At 49.9% G+C, this 22,305-nt stretch overlaps 1 pseudogene; it reads right to left on the bottom strand.

Annotated features, from left to right (window-relative positions):
* The window catches only part of LOC128943499 (serine/threonine-protein kinase pim-1-like), a 253,989-nt pseudogene that overhangs the window by 187,647 nt on the left and 44,037 nt on the right, over positions 1-22,305 (bottom strand).

Below are 22,305 nucleotides of genomic sequence, written 5' to 3'. Positions count from 1 at the left end.
CTAGACCCAGAGCAAAGCAAGCACATGCAGCCAGGTGACATTGTGTAACATCAGAAGCTGGCAACCATGAGGACTTTGCTGTCAAAAGGTTACAGCTTGCACTGGGCCCAGAAGTGTTTTACCCTAAAGCAAAGCAAATTAAAATGTGAAGTTTCAAAGCTTCAAATGACTATGAAAGGAAACTGCAGAATAATTTCTGGAAATGCAGCCTTGTCAATGATCATGCAGCCCACCAAGAGCTGGAGCTGAATCCAGAATTGCTTCTTCCAGCAGTGCAGGAATTCATTCCACTGGCAAGCACTGGTCCATGGGAACAAATGATCCCCTAGCTCTGGGCTGAATGGCACCCAGGCTGCAGTGCAGATTGGAGGAACCCTTGTCACTTGTTATTGGCCGCCCAGTGCACTCATCCTTCTGCAAACAAGGGGCAAACAACACAGCTGCACTGCTGTCCCCAGTAATATACATACAGGTGGCTTTTCCAAAGCAGTGCATCATTTCCCAGTGAAATACATGACCTCTTCTTACCTATGGAATTGTGATTGAAGACACCTGCGAGCCAGATCTGTGGGAGATTGCAAAGGAGCAAAGCTTTGGGATTTGGGCACACTTCTCTTGGTTTCTTTGCTCAGGCCTTTGGTGAGCAGAGAACATACCTAGGTAGAAAACCTTTGACTATACAGGATCTTTTGGATCCATTGTCCCTCAAACAGGTCAACAGGTGACTCTGTTGTAATGCCAAGTAACAAAGAGCAGCACAAATGACACAAAGAAAACATGGCCAAAGAGGAGGAGGAGAGGCCCAATGCGGAAAGGATGTGGTGAGACGCTGGCACATCGAGTGAGCTGCACTCCCATAATCTCTAGACTAGCAGGTCCTGGTCTCACATTCTCCTTTTGGTTTTTTCAATTTTGTTTATTTATTTACTTTTTTTCATCATCAAAAAAAAAAATAGAATTAAAAATATGTCATCAAAACTTAAAGACAGAATAAAAACACATTAATTCAAAACTACATCTAAAGATGTAGTTCTAAAGATCTGATCTAAAGATCAGAACATATGTACAGCTGTAACTGTGAAGCTGTTATGTTTGCCCAATTATCCAATCATAAAAAACCTCAAACAATATTAAAAGTAGTCGCAATTTTTTTTGAATAGTTAAAATAAAAAAAATATAAAATTGGATACAATATAATTTGATTAAAATAAGGGATAATTTGGTTCAAATAATAGCACATAAGCAAAAACAACCGCGGGGTACGGAGTGCAGGGTTCAATGACCCTTGCCACTTCACGTACAAGCTTGCCAAGTGAAAATCACCCCTTATATGCTATGTGTCAATGCCATCTCCTCCCATTTTCGGTTCGTCATATCTCTATCTCCGCCTTCATTACCACCTTTACCACGCATGTGCCACCACTCGGTTTGGTGGTCGCACAAGTCTTTGGGGGTCGTCACTGATGAAGGCTCAGTAGTCTTCTTCGTTGTCCTTTAATTCACCTTTGGGTTACACATGCGCACCAAGCCAGTACAATGTAAGCCAAGACTAACGTATCACTGCATCTACATATCAAGGCAATAAATCCCTTATAATTAGCATTTTCTGGGATCCAACCAGGTTCTTGGTCATTTTTAGAAACTGTATCTTCAGCTTCTTTCCTGTGGTCCTTGAGAACATCTGCTGGGAAGGGCGGGTGGAGCTCCTCCTCTCCCTCTCTTCTTTGGCACTACAACTTTAAACTATTTTATTATTCTCAAATATTAATTGCTATATCAATATTGATTACTGTTTCAATATTTATCAGCACAAATCGTACCTATTTATCACAGACTGATGTCACTGGAAAAATTCCCTCTTTTCCAAAGGTTTTCATTTGCTTTGGCTGTACTTTGTATGGCTGCAGGTCACATTTCCTTTGGCTTAAGGAAGTATCTTGGCAGTTACTCTTGGTAATATATCTTGCTAATTCTGCCCTTGGAGGAATTACTCAGTTCTGCAGTCCTTATTACACGCCCTGTTCTAAAAGACTTTTATATTGTTTTCCCTCTCTCTGTGTTTTCACACTTGTTCAACAAGGTTTTCTTTCTAAGAATATTAGTCACAATATCCCAAAGGATTAAAAATGCTTAGGTATTTGTTCCCTAAGTATTTACTAAAGAAAAATAATAATAATTAAAAAAAAACCTGTATGCATGCTGGATGTAAAATACAAACAGAAATAAACTTGAGAGTTCTCCCAAAAACCTTAAGAAAAAACCCCATATATTCTATAAAACCTGGAGTATTTATCTACAGTATACAAAAATGGGCATGTTCTAGAAGAGAAAATTTGTGCAACGGTTCTGCACAGAATTCTATGCTTTCAAGCTTTTTGCCCTTCAAGGGCAGTGCCATTCTCTGAACTGTAATGCTCTGAGCATGTTCTGCTCACCACGGCAGCTTTCTGCTCTCCCCTGGTACAGATCATCCTCCCAGCAAAGGGGGAGTGCAGCCACCACAACTCGCAGCACCTTCCCACACAGCAGGAACCTGAAGGACAGAGATGGCTTTCACCAGCTGCTGCGGGTTCTAATAGTGCCACCTCTCAGCTGCTGAAACCCTGAATTTCTGTGTTGCAGTGTGTTAGTTTATTGAGCCAAATGTTCTGTTATGTAGTGGTATGTTCAAGTGTTCCCCGAGTTATTACAGTTAGTCTCTCCCCTCTGTTATGCCTCCTACCCAAGTGTGCCTCAAGGAATTCCCTCCCTCCTCACCAGATTTTTCCCTGTCTGTCAAGACAACCCGGCCCCTTTGCCCCATCCATCAGCCCAAACCCTACCCTTTGTTCCAGAAAGTTCCCTGTCCCTCACCCTAAGATCCAATCCCTATCCCAACGCTCTCTCTTCCCCTTGTTCTGCTTTGTTGTAGCCCTCAAAACCACACCCCAAGAGTCGCTTATTGGTTACTATATGGTGTCCACCCCCTGTTTTGAAAGATTTTAAAAACCTGCGCACAAGGGTGCTGGGGCTTCTTTGAACATCTGTTCCCTTTGGGAATTCTGACTTGTAGAACCTTCCCCCTGCCTCTCCTGATGAATTTGCTGCACTTTACACCGCAGAAGAGCCTCCTGTGCTTCCTCCACTCGGTCCTCCAGAGGTCTCTACTGCTGGGCATTTGGCCTAGAGGTTCTGGCTCAGGCAAAACCCTAACCTAGCCAGATCCCCACTCCTGCCGTTGTCCCTGGAGCATCACAGAGCTAGCCAGGGCTGCGGAGGGCAGTGACAGTGACCCATGCCCTGGCATGTCACAGCCCCCAGAGCCACACCTGCCAGGCCACAAGCCCCAGCCCTGATCCCCACTGCCGGCCTCAGGGGCTCCTGGGCATCCTCACCCTGAGTGCAAAGGCAGCCTCAGGAGCCCCCAGGGCGCTCTGGATCCAGGCTGCAGACACCCTAAAGCCAGCACTGAAAGGGACGTGGATGGGGACTGCAGCTGGATCTTGCAGTGCTCACTGCTCCTGACTACTCTCTAAGTGAACCCAAACCTCATTGGCAGCACCTTGAGCACATTGACCCTGCTCGCCCGTCCTGGAATGTGGTGTTCCCACATCATAACCAGCCCTTTGCAGGGAGTGACCAGCTCCCAGCTGCTCTGCTACCCTGGCCTTACTTTCTGTTTGCCGGCAATGAACTTAACGGATACACTCCTGAGAAACCTAGCCCAACCTTTGCTTCTCAGGAGCTCTGTGGCAAAAAGACTCCACCAGTCCCTTGTTTTGCACAGAGAAGGAGGTCCTGACAAAGCATGAGGCACAGGCAGGCTCTGGCATACGAATTCCTGAGCCACAGGATTCCACCCATTGTTGTTCCCAGCTACTTTGCTGATATTTTAGAGCCAGTTCTGGACAGGGGCTGCTGCTGACAGGGTAGGAAAATTTGGAGGAAAAAAGGTGCAGGAGACAACCAAAAAAAAACCAAGGGGGGAAACCCTTAGAAATACAGAGCACAACAGAAGTCCTTGGAGATGGTTCGATAGAAAATGCCACCAGCAGTGAGCAGAGCCCGAGGTTGCTCACTGCCACCCCAGGGGCTCCTCAGTCCCCTGCTGGTTTGTGTCTGATGCAGCCCTGCCTGGAAAGGGCTCCAGGCTCTGGTGTTCCCAGCTTGCTCCAGGCTACATTCTTAGCAGCACTGAAAGAAGAGGTGAAACAAAGAGCCATTTTCTGTGCTTCATTGAAACTCTTCTCTTTCAGCGCCACTGCCAGAGATCATCCCTCTGTCAGCTTGGCACTGTGCCTGCTGCATCCTTGTCCCTGTCCCTTGCATCAGCTCCTGCACATCATCAGCACTCACTGTCCCACATCATGAACAGAGAGAGCTGTGTCAGAAGAGCAAGGATTGCATTTTCTTGGCTGTGAGATGCAAAGCTGTGTTTCGTGTCAGGCACAAACAGGCGATGTGTGTATTTGTGAATGCAAAATGTGTGGATCCCGACAATGGGAGAGGTGTGAATTCTATTAATAACTGAAGAAAAACAAAGCATGGAAAAAGGCCTTTGAACCTATCTTTTGTTTGCAATTAACCCTTGTTGATTTAGGAGCATTGGAATTAAGGTGTTGAAGATGTTGCGTTTTCCTTGCATTTAATCCATAAAGTTCTGCAATAATAACCTTTTGAAGTATAATTTTAGAATATTACTTGTATCCTTGAAACTGTAGCTTTGGAATATATGTAAAGGAAATATGTTTGTCTCACACCTTATTGAAGCAGAGAAAAAGAGCTTGAGAAAGGAAGATGAACATCACCTCAAGGGTTTATGGTTTCGACCAAAGGGAAGCTGGACATCACTGTTATGAGATTTAGAGTCTCTGCAATTAAAAGGTGGACACACATCTGGGGAGCGGGACCCCACCAGATGGGAGTCATCTTTCTTCTTTTGGAAACTGGACCATCACCATCTGGGGATACTCCTTTGAGATACATCCTGAGAAATTAAAATCACAATAGTGCATAGATTTGTGATCTAATAATTTGGAATAAAAATTGCTGATGAGTAAAAACTGGAAATAGAAACTGTTGAAAAAAACTAATGGGTACCCCTATAAATACCCGTAACCCTCAATTATTGGTGTGCAGTTGGAGGGAAAACTTCCCCCACCGTACCCAGCACTGCATTGCTCATACTTTACCATATTAAATAATGAATTGATTGCTGCTTGAATATTGGCCTAGTCAAGCTTCTTATTCATAACACTGTTAGCTGTGCTCTTCTTTGGGCTGGCCATGGCACTGGGTAATTAATACGCTGTCATGCTGTGAACTGAATTCACACCTTACAGGGCTGTGTTTACTGGGCCTGCTGGATCAGTGCCCACTTCCTTCCTCTGCTCCTCCTCACTCCAGGACTGTAAGAGACCAGCATGGGGTCAAAGACCCTGCAGTATCATTACCCTCTGGTAATGCTCAGAGGTCCTCTAAGGGCTGTGTAATGCACAGCATCTGGGTGTGGGGCATGTGCTAAGGAGAAAGAAAGAGTCTGTGAGAAAGCTGAGCTGCTCTTACATGGGACTGAAAAAATGACAGGAACTTTTTGGCATATAAAGCTTTCCTTCCAGGTCAGGGACCAGGGAAGGCCTAATCAGCTGTGGCCCCACAAAGCAAGTCTGTGCTAACTCCCAGCACCAAGTGCAGGGGTGTGGGACAGGGCTCCTACAACAACAGCACAGCTCTGTGTGAGAGCCCAGCCTTGCATCTGGGTTCCTGCCTGCTTCCCCTTTAGAGACAGCTGTGGCCTGAGGATTTGTGTCTGAGGGAGAGCTCCATCCTTGGACCTCCTGATCTTTCCCAAGAGTCCAAATGGGGATGCACCAGCAGCACTGCTGGGAAGGTGCTGGCTCAGTGGCTGTTTTTTGAGACTGTGCCCCCCATACCAGCTTTATGTGTGTGTGTGGCGGGGGTGCTCTGGTGGGTGTGGTTACACACTCACTGGCTTTGGCAGAGCACAAGTCAGAACCTTGGAAGGTTCCAGCTGCTGTAAGGCTCAGGAGGCAGAGCTGGTGCTAGGCACAGTGTGGTACTGTGCTGAGGGAAAGGTGAAAACAGTTAATAATCCACCCTCAGCTAATCACTGAGGGCTGATGGGAGGCACAGGCTTGGTGGAGCTGCTTTGTACAGGCCAAGGTGCTTATCAGCTGTGCAGCGTCCCCAGCAGCCCCTGGCCATGCTGGTGCAGCTGAAGGACAGGCGTGATGGGTCTGGTGCAGCCCCACAACCTCAGACACTGCGGCTCCATCGTGCAAAGCAGCATGGCTCAGCTGGTTGTTGGTCAGGTGAGGGCTCAAATATATTTCCTGCAACTTGCTCCAGCACAGTTCAGCCTGGAAAAAAGGCATTTTTACAAGTGTAGGGGAGTCAAGCTCCAATAAATGTCAGCTGAGCCCTGGTGCTTGCTCCCCTGCATGAAGCCTCAGTGAGGCACCAGGGCCTCCTTTCAGCAGGAGGGGAAGGGAGATCAGAGTTGTTGGAAGAATACGTGACTGAAGGCTGAGCACAGGGTTGGTGGTGCTTTGCATGGCTCCTGCATGACATCCAGGCTGGGCGTGGCAGTGTAAGCCAACCTTTTGTTTTGCATCAGGCTTTATGCCAGAGCCAGCCCCTTTCCAGCCTTTGGGGTGATTACAGCTGTTGCTCTGTATTTCTCTCCCTCCTTTTTTTTCCAACAGCTATTCTACTCCAGCACCATAGGCAGGCAGTGATGGCTGCCTGTAGCTAACAAGACAAACTGAGATCTGCCTGCAGAGCCATAGGAAGGTGTCCCTGGGTTTGTGAGAAATGCCAGGACAACACAAACTGAGGCCACAGCCATGCTGTGCTTTCAGTTGAGCCTGTGGTGGAGCTGCTGTGCTTGTAGTCAGCATCTAGATGGGGCAGGTGACATATCTATCTTAGTTGGGACAGAAACAGAAGTACAGCCCTTGCACAGCATCCTTCTGCTAGGCTGTGCTAAGCTCAGGGGCCTGCAAACTTGCCCTTAAGACCTAGGTCTCCACTCCTTGCCCAGATCCCCAGCCTCAGGGAGAAGGACTTGGGTTTAAGAGCCATGGCTTTTTCTTCCATCAGACTCCATTAAGAAAAAGTCAAGTTAAGCAGTTCATTAACATTTAAAATACTGTACAGCATGTAAACCAAATATCCCCCTCCCCACAACAATCCCGTGCTCTCAGTGGATTCTCTGGTGAGGAATACTGCTTTTGGCACTGTTTGCCTTCTCTTTCTCCTTCTTCTTTATGGGATCCAGCTCAAAACAGCTCCAGACCTGCACTGTTTAATCAGCAGCTGCTGAGGCCACTGCTGTACCATCAGGGCTCATGGTCAGGTTCAAGATTCTATCAGTATGAGCTGAGGAGGAGAAGGAATGTGCAATCAGGGCTGAGCTGATCAGCACATGCACATTTACTCCTGTATGCTCCCATGAGCCCTGCCAGCTTGCATAGCTGTCTCCCCAGTGGCTGTGGCAGTGTGATTTCAGACCCCAAGCATACACTTGGATCAATGGTATCTCTTCCACAGCCCCCTGGGCATGCTTTACTCCTAACAGCATGGCCCCGGATACTGTCCTGTATCAGTGATGCTGCAGGCTCAAACCAAGGAGTGCAGCTGTCTTCAACCTCTAACAGCACCCCCCCCCCAGGCCCTGTCCACCTACCTGGCAGCTCTGCAACCTTGTTCATCCTTGGATACTTCCATATAATCAACTGATTCTGTGCAAAGCCATGGCCTGAAATGAGCTCCTTGTAGGTTGTGGACCATAGGATAGAAGTCACCTGCAAAGAGGCAGTAACACAGGTGAGACAAGGTGCATGTGCTGACGCTCACCACTCGGAGGCGAGCATGGTCCCCCTCCTTCCCCGTGCCTCTGGGCCTGAGGAGCCAGCAGCTCTGTGTAGGTGTGCTGCCAGAAGGTGTTTGTCTCCAAGCTGATGTTCATCTCTCACCTGGGAACGGGTATCAACAGCACTGAGGCAGGCGCCAGAACACATGTTCCAGATGCGGATATGTCTGTCATTAGTGCCACCTCCAGTGGCTAGAACATTCATCTGCCATGGGCACCACGCCACGCCTGAGAGAGGAGAGTTCATTTTAAAACATACAAGAGGCAACCTGCACCCAGCCAGTGCTGCATGCCTGCCTTGCACACACATACCTGCCCGTGGCAGCTCTGTGCTCACCTTGACAGCACCCTGGTGCTGAGTGAAGGTCTGTAGAGGAGCAAAGTCTCCATCCCCACATTGGGTGCATGGCCAGACGTTCGCCAGACTGTCATTGCCACCACTGGCCAGGTAGCGGCCATCCAGAGACCATTTGAGTCCGCACACCTTGTGTGTGTGGCCAGCAAGAGTGGCCACGTGATGCTCAGCCACTTGGACATCGTGGTGATGGATGTGCCCAGTCTGTGCATCACTGCAGAGAGAAGAGAAGGCTTGCAGGGTCAGGCTGCACATTTTCACCCAAATCCATTTTTGTTGTTGCAAGACTGCTATACCTGCCACTGGGTTTCAACCAGTGTTACCAGCAACACAGGTCTGTTGGTGTGAGTGAAACACCCACACAAGCTCTTTACAGCTTCAGCACAAATTGCAATACAGGAAAGAGGCCTTCTCCTCACAGCCCCAACAGATAAGGCTGAGTAAGATTCCCAAGCCAAGACAAATTTCTCTCTGCCATCCCTAACCCATGCCACACGTAGATTGAGGGATAGGAGTTTGCAGCAACTGGAAACTGCCCTTGACCCACTGCTTTACCTGGAGAGGATGTAGCTGTTCCAGCTGAGGGTTCCCACACAGCCACAATGGCTGGTCATGGTTCGGAGACGTTTCTGCTGCTCAATGTCCCATAGCTTATAGGGGCCTTAGTAAATATATGTATTGCAGTAAAAGATCTCTGTATTGTATAAATGACCCTGCCCTGATTCTAGTTATTGTAAATGGGCTGCAGCTGCAATGTCCTTGATTGGGCAGCAGCTGTAGCCCGTGGAGGTAGCTGGGATAAAAGGGGGTGGGGCATTCAGGAAGAGCTGGAGAGGAGTCCTGACTGAGAAGCAACAGCGCCAGTGCTGTGAAGAGCTGCTGTGAGAAAACCACCCAGCAGGTATGAGACCCTAGAAATATGATATACAACAACATAAATGCAACAATAGCTGGAGAGGCAAAGCAAAAAGTTCTTCAGAAGAAACCCAATCCTCTTTCTATGCCCTAGGAACCTCACTGCACAGGCTCTGGCATTCAGCTTTCTCAGTAAGGGAACAGAGAAAATGTGTATCTCATGACTATAGCACAGAAGGTAATGCTGCTTATCAGAAAACCCCCAAACCAAACCCTGCCTTGCACACTGGGCAGTTCCACCCCACACCAGGGAAGACAAGTCAGGTGCATGGCATCCTTCCCCTGCCAGCCAAGGTTTTGTCCCCAGGCCCCACAGTTCTGTCAATCCCTAGAAAACACCTCTAGTTTTAGTCCTGCATTCACCTGAACCTCAGCACTACTTGTGCCAACAGCAAGGTAGTCTCCATCTTTAATCAATGACGCAGAGGAAATGTAAACATCTGGATGCTCCATCTGCAGCAGGGGGATAATCTCCCTAGTAGCGTGATTCCACAGATAAACAGTGTCGTCCAGAGCCACTGCCAGGAAGTTCTGGGAGCTCCAGTCTACGAGATTCAGATCTACAATTTGAAAGAGCAATGCAGGTCACGCCATGCTTGGCTAGAGAGCCCTGCCCTTCACCTGTGCTGATGCAGCAGGTGCGGGTGCACATGTGCACACACACACATACAGGTGAGGGGCAGCCTTCTGAGTGTCACTGTGCCCAGCTGCTGGGGCCAGGTACCCTGCTCCAAGGCACCAACACAGTGCCCTAGACCACTGTGCCTGTAAGGCCACACAGGGACACTCCAGAAGTGGTCTGTGCTAGCCTGGGTACACAAAATAATACAGACAGCCCAGTCACACTGTCCTAGGAACAGCAATCCAATGCAGAATGTTCTGGATGCCCAGCACTCAACCCTGCAGCCTACTTACAGTAGTCGTTGAACATCTCTGGTGCATCCAAGACCCGTTCTGGCTTTGAGGGAATATATCTGCTATTCTTCCTGCTGAATCCAGGTGCCATTTTCTGACTGTAGAGCACTTTCAGGTTATTCTGATAGTCTGTGTGCAGGGGAACAGGTTTGTTAACCTGAGTTCATTTCCTCCCAGCTGAGTGCTGCTCACCCAACTAGGAATCCCTTGGAGTGAAAATAAAGTCCTAAGAGAAACGCTCACAAGCCTGCAGTGCACTAAAATCACTGGGTGCTTCCCCATGACCAGATGACACAGCAGGAGGCCCAGGGACCAGATCGTGGCTGCCTCGCCGTGGTAGCATTGGCGCTGGATCCACTCTGGTGGGCTGTAGGACAGGGTTCCTGTGGAACACAGACAGAGATCAGCAGGGGGATGCTGCTGCTCCCAGAGCCTGGCCCCAGCATCCCTGGGCATGTGGGGGCTGCCCCAGAGGCACATGGGGTGAGCGCTGCCCTCTCGCCAGCACCTGGGACTTGTGCACAAACTCGGGGCTGGAAAAGAAGCCACTGGTCCTGGAAGAGGGCAGAAGAGACCCTAGGAAGGCCCAACCATGACACACAGAGGAAAAACCCACCCAGTAGTGGAGAAAACCCACTCTCCTCCCCACCTCCATGGCCCCCAAAAATGTTAATAAGCCAAGGCAAACAAGGAGAGCGGAGCAGTCCAGCCCTTCCTCGCCTGCATACCAAACCATCTGGGGCATGGGGTCAGACTCCCATCTCTGCTACCCCCATGGGGGTTTGTGTCGGGCTGGCTGCCCCACCTCCAGCCCCAGCCCAGGCCACAGTGGGTGCTGAAGGCTGTCAGCAGGGCTGGGAGCTGGCCGCCCTCACACCCCACCCGGAACAACTCGGCTCCAGCATCAATCCCGTCCCGGCTGCAATAGGGGGAAGCCCCAGTGCTGCACCCAGGCTGGGCCACGAGATGCCCAGGAGCATCCCGTGCGAGGGCTCACCTGTAAACTGGGTGTAGGCTGTGTCTTGGAGGAAGGCGCCACAGCCAAAGTCGATCAGTTTCAGCTGCCCGCTGGCCAGGTCGAGCAGAATGTTCTTGGGCTTGATGTCCCGGTGCAGGACCCCGCAGCTGGTGCAGTGCCGCACGGCCTCCAGCACCTGGCGGAACAGCCCCCGCGCCTCCTCCTCTGGCAGGAACCCCCGCTCCGCCAGGAAACCCGGGAGCTCCTGGCACCGCTCCGGACGCTCCAGCACCAGCAGGAAGCTGTCGGGGAGCTCAAGCCACTCCAGGAGCTGAATGACACCGCCACAGCCACGGGACACCTTGGCCAGCAGCACGATCTCCAGCGGGGCTCTGGTGCCGTCGGGCTGCGGGAGGAGCGCGGTGCCGTCAGTGGGGCTGAGGCCGTGCCGGGGCTCTGCGAGCCCTCAGCCAGCCCGGGATGCTCTGCACGCCCCGCTCAGCCCACGCCCGCTCTCCCCGCAGGGCTCACGGCGGCTCCCACCCTGCCGGGCCCCGGCTCCTCGCCGCCTGGCACAGCCCGGCTGTTGCTGCTGGCCCCTCTTGAAATAAACAAGGCCAGGAGACTTCTTCTCCTTCTTAATACCTTCATTAAAAGTGATCAGCTCAGGATTGGGCAGCTCGGTGGGGCTGCAGTCTCCCGTTCTCTCTCCCAGGGCGACCCACAAGAGGAGGATATGCGCTGCTTTGTCCACTAGGAGTAGAGCTGGGGATAAGGTCCTCGTGGGAGCGTTTAGGGCGTGATGATCCCTTCGTTGTTACTTTTCCCGGCCCCGTCCGCTCAGTTTCCATGCCGGGGACGACTCCAAAGGTCAGGGCGAGAGGGACTCCGAAGGTGTTCCACATCTCTGCAGGCTCAGCACTCGGCTCCCCACGTCCAGACATCACTCCAGTCTCTCAACTCTTAGGTGGCTCGTTGTTTTTGGGGTTCTTCCTGCACGTTTGGAGTAGGGGTCCCACACAGCATGCTGGTCCTTAGAATTATTTTGCATACCCCTCCCCTCCAAAGTCTTTTCTCCTCACTGTTCGGGAGGTACTGCACCCTTTACTGCTGAGAGAAGAGCTATTAACTCGCCCCAGCCAGGGCTTTTACCGATACAAAGACAGCTATTAACCACAACAACCCGTAATTACCATAACACAGGCAGCAGCCCAGCAGTAGTGGTAACCTTTTTCTCACAGAAAAAAATCAACTGAATTTTTGTTCATAACACCTTTCACTCACCAGCTCGCCCCAGTGCCGGATGCGATCCCGCGGCACGCGTTTGATGGCCACCTGCGAGCGACGGAGAGCAGCGGGCTGAGCTCGCCACCCGTCCCGCCGCGCCCCGACCTTCTCCTCCTCCTCCCTCCTCCTCCGCCCCCTCCTCCCGCGCCCGCCGCCGGCCCCGCCGCTCACCGGGGCGCCGTCCAAGACCCGCGTGGCCGCGAAGACGCTGCCGAAGCCGCCGCGCCCCAGCAGCGATCCCAGCCGGTGCCGCTCCTGCAGGGCCTCCTGCGCCTCACCTGCGGGCGGGACGCGGCGGTCAGCGCTCGGCCCGGGGCCAGCAACGGCCCCCGAGCGCCCCTCACCCGCCCCGGGCCCGGCATCCCCACCCGCCCCGGGCCCCGGCGGCTTGGGGCTGGAGGCCGCGCTGCCGAGCGGCGGAGCTCGGGCCGGGGAAGCCGTAGCGGAGGCGGCGGGAGCGGCCGCGCCGCCTGTGTCCTCCGCGGGCCCTGGGAGGAGCCGGGGCCGCAGTCGGGAGTGGACCCTGCGTCGGGTCCGGGGCCGGGCTCGGGCCAGGCGGAGCCGAAGGGCGGCGATGCCGCCCCCGCACCAGCCACTGATGCCCGCCCAGCAGCGCCACCGCCAGTACGGCCAGAGCCGAGCGGAGGCGAGACCGCGACGGGGCAGCCCCGCCCAGGGCCGGGGGCGGGCCGGGGGCATGGCCCAGCCCGGCAGGGGAGAGGGAGGCGGGGAGAGGAGAGGGACGCTGGGAAACGGACACCGAGAGAAGGGTGCCCGACAGCGGGAAAGGGAGAGAGAAGAGTGAGAGTGAGAGTGAGAGTGAGAATGAGAATGAGAATGAGAATGAGAATGAGTGTGTGTGGCTTATGGTATTTTAGAGCACCTAAAAATCCCTAAGTCACTGATCTTAGAGGTGAGGTGCATCTGGAATTACTGGGATGCAACATGGAAAAGGGGAGCATAGAAATAAATAGAGGAAAACATCTTGGATTGTTTCTTCCATTTTCATTTCACTTCTGGAAAGCTGTTTCAGTTTTCCAGAAATATTCTCCTGTCTGCTCTTCCCAAAAATCTCTCATGGAGAATAAGGTCAAGCTTCTGTCACAAGATTTGCCACCAGGAAAAATTGTGCCACTGGTGCAATTTTCATTGTGACAGTTTGTGCTGGTTTAGGGCAAATTTTGGGAGGAAATCTCCAAAAGGAATCCATCTAGAAAGCAAGTTCAAGCAGCCCCTACCCCTATTAGTTCAGGAAAAGACTTCCCTCGAGAAAAGTAAAAAAAAAAGTTTATTAAACAAGTAAAGTATTCACAAGCATGTAAAATGAATAATATTAAATAAAACCTCTGACAGTGCTGAAGAGATGGCAAATTCAGAAAGTCCTTTTTGTGGGTTGTAGTTGATTCACTTGGTCTCTCCTGAGTCCCTCTGGTGCTGGAATGCAGCGTCCCAGAGCTCGGTGGGCCACAGGTGTGTGCTGATGGTGTTTGTCTGGGTTTTCAGTCCAGAGCAGGTCTAAACCAGGCCTGGCAGTGGCACAGCAGGCAGTCTGCTTCATTGTGAACCACTACAGAGATACATGCCAATCTGGTTTAAGTAGTGTGGTATTATTAAGAGCTCCTTTTCTGCATGAGACACAAAAAGGAGATCCCAAATGATCTCAATGCAAGCATACAGTAAAGAACTGGTCCTACTATCCTAATGAAGCGTTTGCTTTGGCAATTACACTCTTCCCATTCATCTTTTGATGCAGACACCTCAGGTTTTCCCCCATACCCCTGCAAGGCTGGCAGTCGCTGTTTCCCATTTCCTGTTCTTCCCTAGAGATGGTGCAGTGGCTGCTTTGAAACAAAAAAGCCCTGAGATCTGGACAGCTTGAAGGAGCATGAAATGCTAATTAAGTGCTCATGTTGGTAATACCCAGGTCTGCACTGCCCAGTGCTCTGCAGCAGCAGCAGCAGCAGGACCATGCATCATTCCTGTTGGCGGATGTTCATGCTTCTGGTGTTTAAGAGCAATGACTTTGAGGAGGGACAAAAATGCCCCTATTCAAACAGTGGCTGTGCAAGGAGATGTGATGTTTCACTGCCTTTTCTAGGATATTTTAGAAAGATCTAAGAGAATATTGTGGCATGGAGCAGGTCCCTAATTTTGTCTTCAGAGGAATCCCCAAAGGGCACATTCACTCTGCTGCTGATGGCAACCCCATAAGCTCATGGACCAGTTTTCCCTGCAACGTGCCACCCTACCTGGGCTTTACTAGGCTGGGACTAGACCCAGAGCAAAGCAAATACAGGCAGCCAGGTGACATTGTGTAACATCAGAAGCTTGCAATCATGAGGACTTTGCTGTCAGAAGGTTACAGCTTGCACTGGGCCCAGAAGTGTTTTACCCTAAAGCAAAGCAAATTAAAATGTGAAGTTTCAAAGTTTCAAATGACTATGAAAGGAAACTGCAGAATAATTTCTGGAAGGGCAGCACTGTCAATGATCATGCAGCCCACCAAGAGCTGGAGCTGAATCCAGAATTGCTTCTTCCAGCAGTGCAGGAATTCATTCCACTGGCAAGCACTGGTCCATGGGAACAAATGATCCCCTAGCTCTGGGCTGAATGGCACCCAGGCTGCAGTGCAGATTGGAGGAACCCTTGTCACTTGTTATTGGCCTCCCAGTGCACTCATCCTTCTGCAAACAAGGGGCAAACAACACAGCTGCACTGCTGTCCTGGGTAAATATACATATAGGTGACTTTGCCAAAGCAGTGCATCTTTTCCCAGTGAAATACATGACCTCTTCTTACCGATGAAATTGTGATTGAAGACACCTGTGAGCCAGATCTGTGGGAGATTGCAAAGGAGCAAAGCTTTGGGATTTGGGCACACTTCTCTTGGTTTCTTTGCTCAGGCCTTTGGTGGGCACAGAACACACCTTTGACTAGACAGGATCTTTTGGATCCATTGTCCCCCAAACAGGTCAATGTATGGCCCTGTTCCAATGACAAGTTGAAAACAGCAGCACAAATGACACAAAGAAACCATGGCCAAAGAGGAAGAGGAGAGGCCCAATGAGGAAAGGATGTGGTGAGACACTGGCACACTGAGTGAGCTGCACTCCCATAATCTCTAGGCTAGCAGGTCCTGGTCTCACATTCTCCTCTTGGTTTATTTAAATGTTATTTATTTTTTACTTTTTTTTCATCATCAAAATAAAATATATACAATTAAAAGTATGTCATCAAATTTTAAAGATACAATCAAAACACAGTAATTCAATCTACATCTAAAGATCAGAACATATGTACAGCTGTAACTATTCAGCCTAACGCATCAATTCCATTCTTCAAACACTCTTCACACAGGCAGCAGCTTCTTCCTGAGCTTGGAGGAAAGAGAGCTCTTCTGGACGGGAGGTGAGGACTTTGTGGGTGAGGGAACATCGGAAGTGTCCAGAGAAAACTTCTCGGTAAGACTGTAACCAGTCAGATCTGCAAAATGGAGACACAAAGTTTAACGGAGGCCACCATGCAAACCTAAAGCAGCTGAAGCTCCATATTTCATGGGACACATTTCCTGGAAATGTCTAAACAGCTGCACAGGGAAACATGCTCCTGCTGGCAGACACTGAGGCAGGCCAGGGCACATCCCTGAGGCACTTGCCCCGAGCTGGCACAGGCACAGCCTGGCCTCTGGGCTGCCCTGGGACAGCAGGGAGCCCAGAGCCCTGTGCTCCCCAGGAATGGCTCAGCTGCACACGCACCCTCCTGCTCCTCTGCTGCCCCACAGCTCAGCAGCCCTACAGCTGCAGGGGCACTGGCAGCAGCACAGCTCATTGCAGGGGCACGTGCAGGGCACAGCTGTTCCCTGGCAATGTGCACAGCCTCTCTGGGCTGCCACAAGACCCTTCCTCCCAGCAGGGATTGGCCCAGCTCCCCCCTCACCTCTGTGTGAGGCTGAGCCATGATTGCCTTCATCTTGTCCTCCATCTGGAGCTGCTCCAGGCCCCCCATGCCATGACTAGGAAGGGCAATGGAGAGAGCAGGGGCAGATGCACACCCTTCCTTAGGATTTTTTCATTTTTGGCACAGCTCAAAAGGCAAACCCAGAGTCATCCAACTCAGCGCTTCCTCAGCCTTCTGGAGAACATCTCGCCTTCACCAGCCCAACATTCTGGAGAGGTTTTCCCGCACATGTGGAGGCTTGCTGGCAGCACATTTCTTCAGCTGGGTGCCCATCACCTTGCAGAGGGCAGAGGCGAGCTTGGTGGCCACGGTGCGGACATTGGCGCTCCGCACAGGCAGCGCCTTGTTCTCCAGGCAGGACCAGAGCACGGGCAGGGCGTCGCGCTGGGCGACTTCAGGGCTCCTGGCATGAACCCCCTGCACAAGCACTGCCAGGACAGAGACACAGCTCCTTACCCACCAGCCTCACTGCAAACAAGGATCTGCCTCTGCTGCTTCTGCTTCTTGCCAGCCTCTCTGGCCAAGAGCAGCAAAACAGCACCCAGAGCCCCTTGGTCCAGAAACGGGCAAAGCAGCTGAGCATCCTGGAAACAGAACCACCAACCCCTCAGCACTAATTGCTCCAACCAGAGCCTTGTCCCTGTGGCAGACTTCCTACCTTTACTAAATTATGTCACAATCTCTGTATGAACAATGAATGAAATGTCCAATTGCCTTTGATTTCCATTAAGAAGTTGTCTAAACCCACTCTGAAGATTTGGAAATGTACCATAGAGAGGAAATGGAGAGATTTCTAATAAAAGGGATGATTCCATTTTTGTAACTTTGATGTCAAGTGCCAGATGCCTAATCTGGCTCTTCCCTGTGCTCAGTGGCACACAGCAAGGGGCAGGATTAGAACACACCTCAAAACTCCAGCCCACCAGAGATGGCTGCTGCCTGACAGCTGGATGAGAAACATCAGTGACCAGCTGGTGTCTTTGGCAGAATGCTTTTGGGGCTTCCAACAAAGAGCTGTTTCAAACCTCAGGGCATCTCTAGAGAATTACCCAGATCCCATTGCCTTGGCATTTGGGCATCTCCACATTTTAATGCCACTTCCTCTCCCAATGTTAATGGCATTTTTTCTTATATGTCCACTGAAATAGGGGCATAGAGAAAGAAAAATGCTACACATGGGACTGAAATTTAACCAAAACACGAGTGTTTTCTCACTTTCAGAGATTTCCCCTGAAATCTCTCTGCCCATTTTCTGAACTGAACTGTATCAAACACGGACAAATGTTTACTAGCAACAGGCTCCTTGCAACAGTCAGATTTGGCTAAGAGATGAAAACCTGAAATGCTCTGGAGACCATTCTTATTTTCTGATCAGACAAAATGTTATTTAGCAGCAATTTAATATTCTGTGGCGGAAGAGACTTCATTTTCTCTATGCTGTTAATCCATCAGCAGTCATCAACATTGAAAGAGCTCCTGCAAGTACCCAAAACCAATTCTGCTAAGCAGGAAAGGGTTATGGTACCCATTTTAAAATGGGAATTCATTTGAATTTAAATGCAATTAAAGACATCAGTGACTACTGAATGTGAGGAACAGCTGTCCGGTCCTGCTAAATCTCAGAGAGAACATCTGCTTTTTCTAAAGTAGTCCTAATTTATGGGTAATTCCTTTATTTGAAAAAGAGATCAAAAGAAGTGCTAAACTAAATGCCCTATTGCTGGAGATCTACTTTATTCAAATGCTCTTTAAAGGGCCTTTGACATTCCCAATCGCTGAACATGCCCTTTTCAGATTCCTAATGAAGACACAAAGTGTATTAAACCTTGCATTCAAAGATGTTGGCATAATTAGCAGTGGATTTAGCCCCAGTTAAAGCAAGGCTATCAATCATCTTCTCTACTATATATTGAGATTATCCTTTTTCCATTCCTTGGCTATTGCTGACACAGCAAGCTCCTCTGAGGAATCAATTATCAGCTGCATTTGTAGCATTTTGGACAGCGCTGACACAGGCAGACACTGTTTGCACACCCTGAAAGGCTCAGTCCAAGGCCACTCTGACAGCACAGGCAGGGAGCCTCAGCACTCTGCTTCTGTCCCTGTGCCCCAGAGGCTGCCTTGCACTAAACCTGTGCCTCTGATACCTCTGTTGAGTTCTGACCTAAGCTGTGACCCCCAGGCTCTGCACGGTTCAGCCTCAAAACTTTCCAAGAGAAAAACAAGAGTTCTGTGAGGACAAAACAAACTGATACCCTGAAACAGCATCGGCCACCATTTCCCCTCAAAGATCACAGATGTCCCTGAGCTCCCCAGAGAGGAGCCAGCTGGGGCATTTTTAGCCCTCCCTTTGCTGGAGGTGGTTCTGAGATGCCCCAGTGAGAGCTCAGCCCCAGGCCGAGCGCTGCCCCCATCTCAGATGCTGCCCAGCTCTGCAGCAGCCAGGGAAAACCTGCCCAACCCACCTGCCTTGGCTATGGGGCAGCAGGGACACGCTCAGCACCTCCTGGTTTGGAGGAGCTGCTCTGCTGTCTGCTCACAGGCATTGCCTGTAAATGCTCCCTGGGGAGAGCTCTTGGCTCAGAAGGGGAGGCCATACCTGTGATACGCTCGGTGACATCCAGCAGGGCTTGGCCACTCAGGTGATTCCATTGGTAGCTGAGCTCTTTCAGCAGTGACACTTTTATCTACAAGGGAAACACACGTTTCTGCTCACTTTTCTCATGTCATAGGAGAAAGGGCAGGGCCAACCCCATTTTATAAAATCAAGCACATTTCTGCAGATGTTTGAATCCTATTCTTCTTTCCTTCCAGCATACTTGGCAGGGTTTTAAATTCCAAAAGATAAGCTCTCCATTCACATTTGTAAATCCAAACTTGTCTGCTGTAGCAGGAGCTGTGTTAAAACATTTCACATCAGGGACCTCAAGAGTTCAGTCACATGGAAGCAGTGAAAAGGTTTTGCATCCCAGAGCAAAAAGGAAGAGCCCCATACTTGGGTCACAGACAGGCACTGAGTCAGGCAGTTCCTGAGATCACAAAGCAGCTGGGGAGGAGAAAGTGGAAACACCTCTTGAAGACCTGCCTCTTCAACACTCCTTTGTTCAGGCATATTCTACCAGTACGGAATTTTCAGAGCTGACATAAATGTGTGTGGCAAAGGAATTTGGACCAGCCCTTGCCTATGCAGTTAATTGCTGTGGCCACCTTGCCCCATGCAAAACAACATGTAGAACAAGGCATCACTGACAGCTGGGTTTATACCTCTTTGTTCTAAAGAAATGAACTTGGTGAATCACAAGTTCCCCTTTGAAAATAGAAGAAAAGAAGAAAAGTGGAAAATAGGCAGCTAATGCCTCTAATGTGGAGCCTCCCAGGTGGCTGCTCTGCAGAAGCTCTGATGGGTCAGTGTCCCTTCATGCCAACAGCAAAGCTGTTCATTTGGGAAGTCAGACAGGGCCCAAGCAAACTCCAAACCCCCTTTGCCTCTGAACTGTAGCAGAGCTGTAGCCCAGGACTTGCTCTTCAGACAAGCAGCACAGAGCCAAGGGCTTCTGGGACTGTTGGGAAATGCTGATCCCTTTCCAGCCTGTTGGGGATGGTGCATAAGGACTGCACCTGCACAGCCTCTGGTGGGTGTCAACTGGAGTGTTCCACAGACAAGAGCAGCTGTCAAGGCACTCAGCGCTCTCTTGTGCAGGAGAGACAGAGACGAAGCTGAGGAGAGTCCCTGCCAGGGCTCAGCCTTACCCAAATGAGCAATGGATTCTTCCAGTGCTTTCACAGCTGCCCCACGAACCCTGGCATCCTTTGAGTTCAGGTTCTTTGTTATTCCCTCCACCAAACCAATGATCACCGGGTTCAGGGCATCTTTCAGGGCCCCTGTGATTTCAGCCAGCACATCCAGCGCCCTCTGCTTCACTTTCTTGTGGCTGTCAGATATTCTCAGGACAAAATAGTCAAAAATCTGTGAAGAGAACCAGCAACGTGAAAGCTGCATTCAAATGTCCTTGTTTGAAGAGTGGCTGTAGCAGTCAGCAATGTCAAAGATGAAAGTGATCCTTTCTGTCAGGTCAGCACTCGCTTGCACAATTTCACTGTTTTCCTGTGGGCAACTCACTGGAATGGTGGCACAACCTCATGCTGGTTGAAAGATTTTCTTCTGTCTTTAAGAGGTTTGGCTGGGGACAGAATAGTTCCTATGGTATTTCTCTCCATCTATAAATCATTAAATTAATTCAATTTATTAATGCTAAAGAGTACCTTTGCTTTGAATGGAAGCAGATGTTTACAATGCCCGGTTTTCTATACAGTTGCCTCAAGTACTGAGGGCAGTTATGATTTTACCATGGCTGGAGGAGATCTAAGTTTTCTTTTGTTTGTCTCAGAGGCAGTGTCTGGAGAAGTGCAGGGCTATGATCAACTCTTCCAGGATCCAGACCATTTCTCTAAGTAACAAGTGGATTTCTGAAATGTCATGTGCTGTACAGCTCTCATTAGAGCAGGTTCAGTCCCTTGAACGCCTCATTATCAGGCACCTTTTCCTGGAAAAAGGGAAAAAGCAGCTACTGGGAGGAGAAGGCAGAGATGAGTCCTTAGCTGTTTTCTTCCTTTTCCAAAGAGAAAAACAGACCCCCAAGAAGGGAGAGCACTGTCTTTACCAAGAGGAATAGGAACAAGGATGGAAATGAGGAGCCAGAGCTGTGCCTGTGTAAGACAAGATGGAGTATATAGAAGTGTTCTTAAAAAAAGCAACTGGGTTTAAACCAACCCAGCCTGATACTTCTCTTCCCTATGCAAACCCGTTTTTGGACTAGAGAACAATTGCCATGCTTTCAGGGGCTGGATTCCCTTCACTTCACCCAGCTGGGAGTAGGAGAGAGCAGCAGTTACACCAGCAGAAAATTCTGCCATCATCTGATGAACAGCATCAATAGGCACCCGCCAGACAAATACAGCTGGACTGAAATAACTTGTCCTGAAGCCTGGACCTGAATTAAATTTTTTCTGGGTAAGAGGGACCAGAGTGTCCCAGACAGCCAGGACGGAGTGCCAAGACACACTGAATTAACTTTGCTGCTACAGGCTTAGGAAAGGAGCTAAAGGAAAGGAGCAGTGAAGATACCCTACATACTTGGGCAATGTTAGTGGAGATGAGCTGGGGGCTGATTTTGCACAGGTCTAGGAGGAGTTCCACTCCTTCCATCCTTGTCTGAAACCCCTTGGCTTCCAGGAGATGGTAAAGCTTCTGGAGCAGCTCTGTTTCTTCCACAGGTGGAGGTGACGTGACCTGGGCTTTTGCACAGTGTAGGAGGTGTCCATCAGAGGGAGATTTCACCCTGGAAAATAAAACCAAATGAGGACCTGGTGGTGATAGTTATCGTAGCATGGCATCCCCATCAAGGAAATAATTAGCATTGACTCCGTGATTCCAGAAGGCTAATCAATCACTTTATTATACTATGCTATGCTATGCTATGCTGTGCTGAAACTCATTGCCCTTAGAGACAGTCTGATAGAGACAGACCAGATTGGTCAATTGAATCCAAACACCATCACCAGTGGCCAATTAAGAAATTACCCTTTGGTAAACAAATCTCCATATCACATTCCACATGTTCACAACAACGGGTGCAGCAAGTGAAGATAAGAATTGTTTCTCACTCTTTTCTCTGATCTTCTAAAATCCTTCCCCAGGACAACGCCTGGCAAAGTTGTGCCTGCTGCTCTCTATGGAGAGAGCTGCAGCCACAGACAATACCTTCAAATAATTGTGAGCAAAACATCTTGAGCAGCTTTCCTAATCCTGTGATTTCAAGCTGGAAAATCACGAGGCTCTGAAGAACAACGTGGACTTCATGTTAATCGTTATGGCAGACAATCTGCAAGTGACATTCTCCCCAGTGCTCACTCAGGAAAACCAAGGATGAGATGCATCTGATCTATCTTCAGATGGCTGCCAGGGCACACAGGTCACATTGCTTTGTGGAGAAAGAGAGACACAACTGCCAAGTTTAAATGCCTCCTCATAAGGGATGTGTGTGT

The sequence above is a fragment of the Melozone crissalis genome, unplaced genomic scaffold (assembly GCF_028551555.1).
Source record: "Melozone crissalis strain CALT ecotype California unplaced genomic scaffold, PUWL_Pcris_2 ptg000046l_1, whole genome shotgun sequence".
Classification (NCBI taxonomy): domain Eukaryota; kingdom Metazoa; phylum Chordata; class Aves; order Passeriformes; family Passerellidae; genus Melozone; species Melozone crissalis.
Note: the sequence above shows the minus strand (reverse complement) of the source record. Positions and strands in the feature narration are given on the sequence as shown.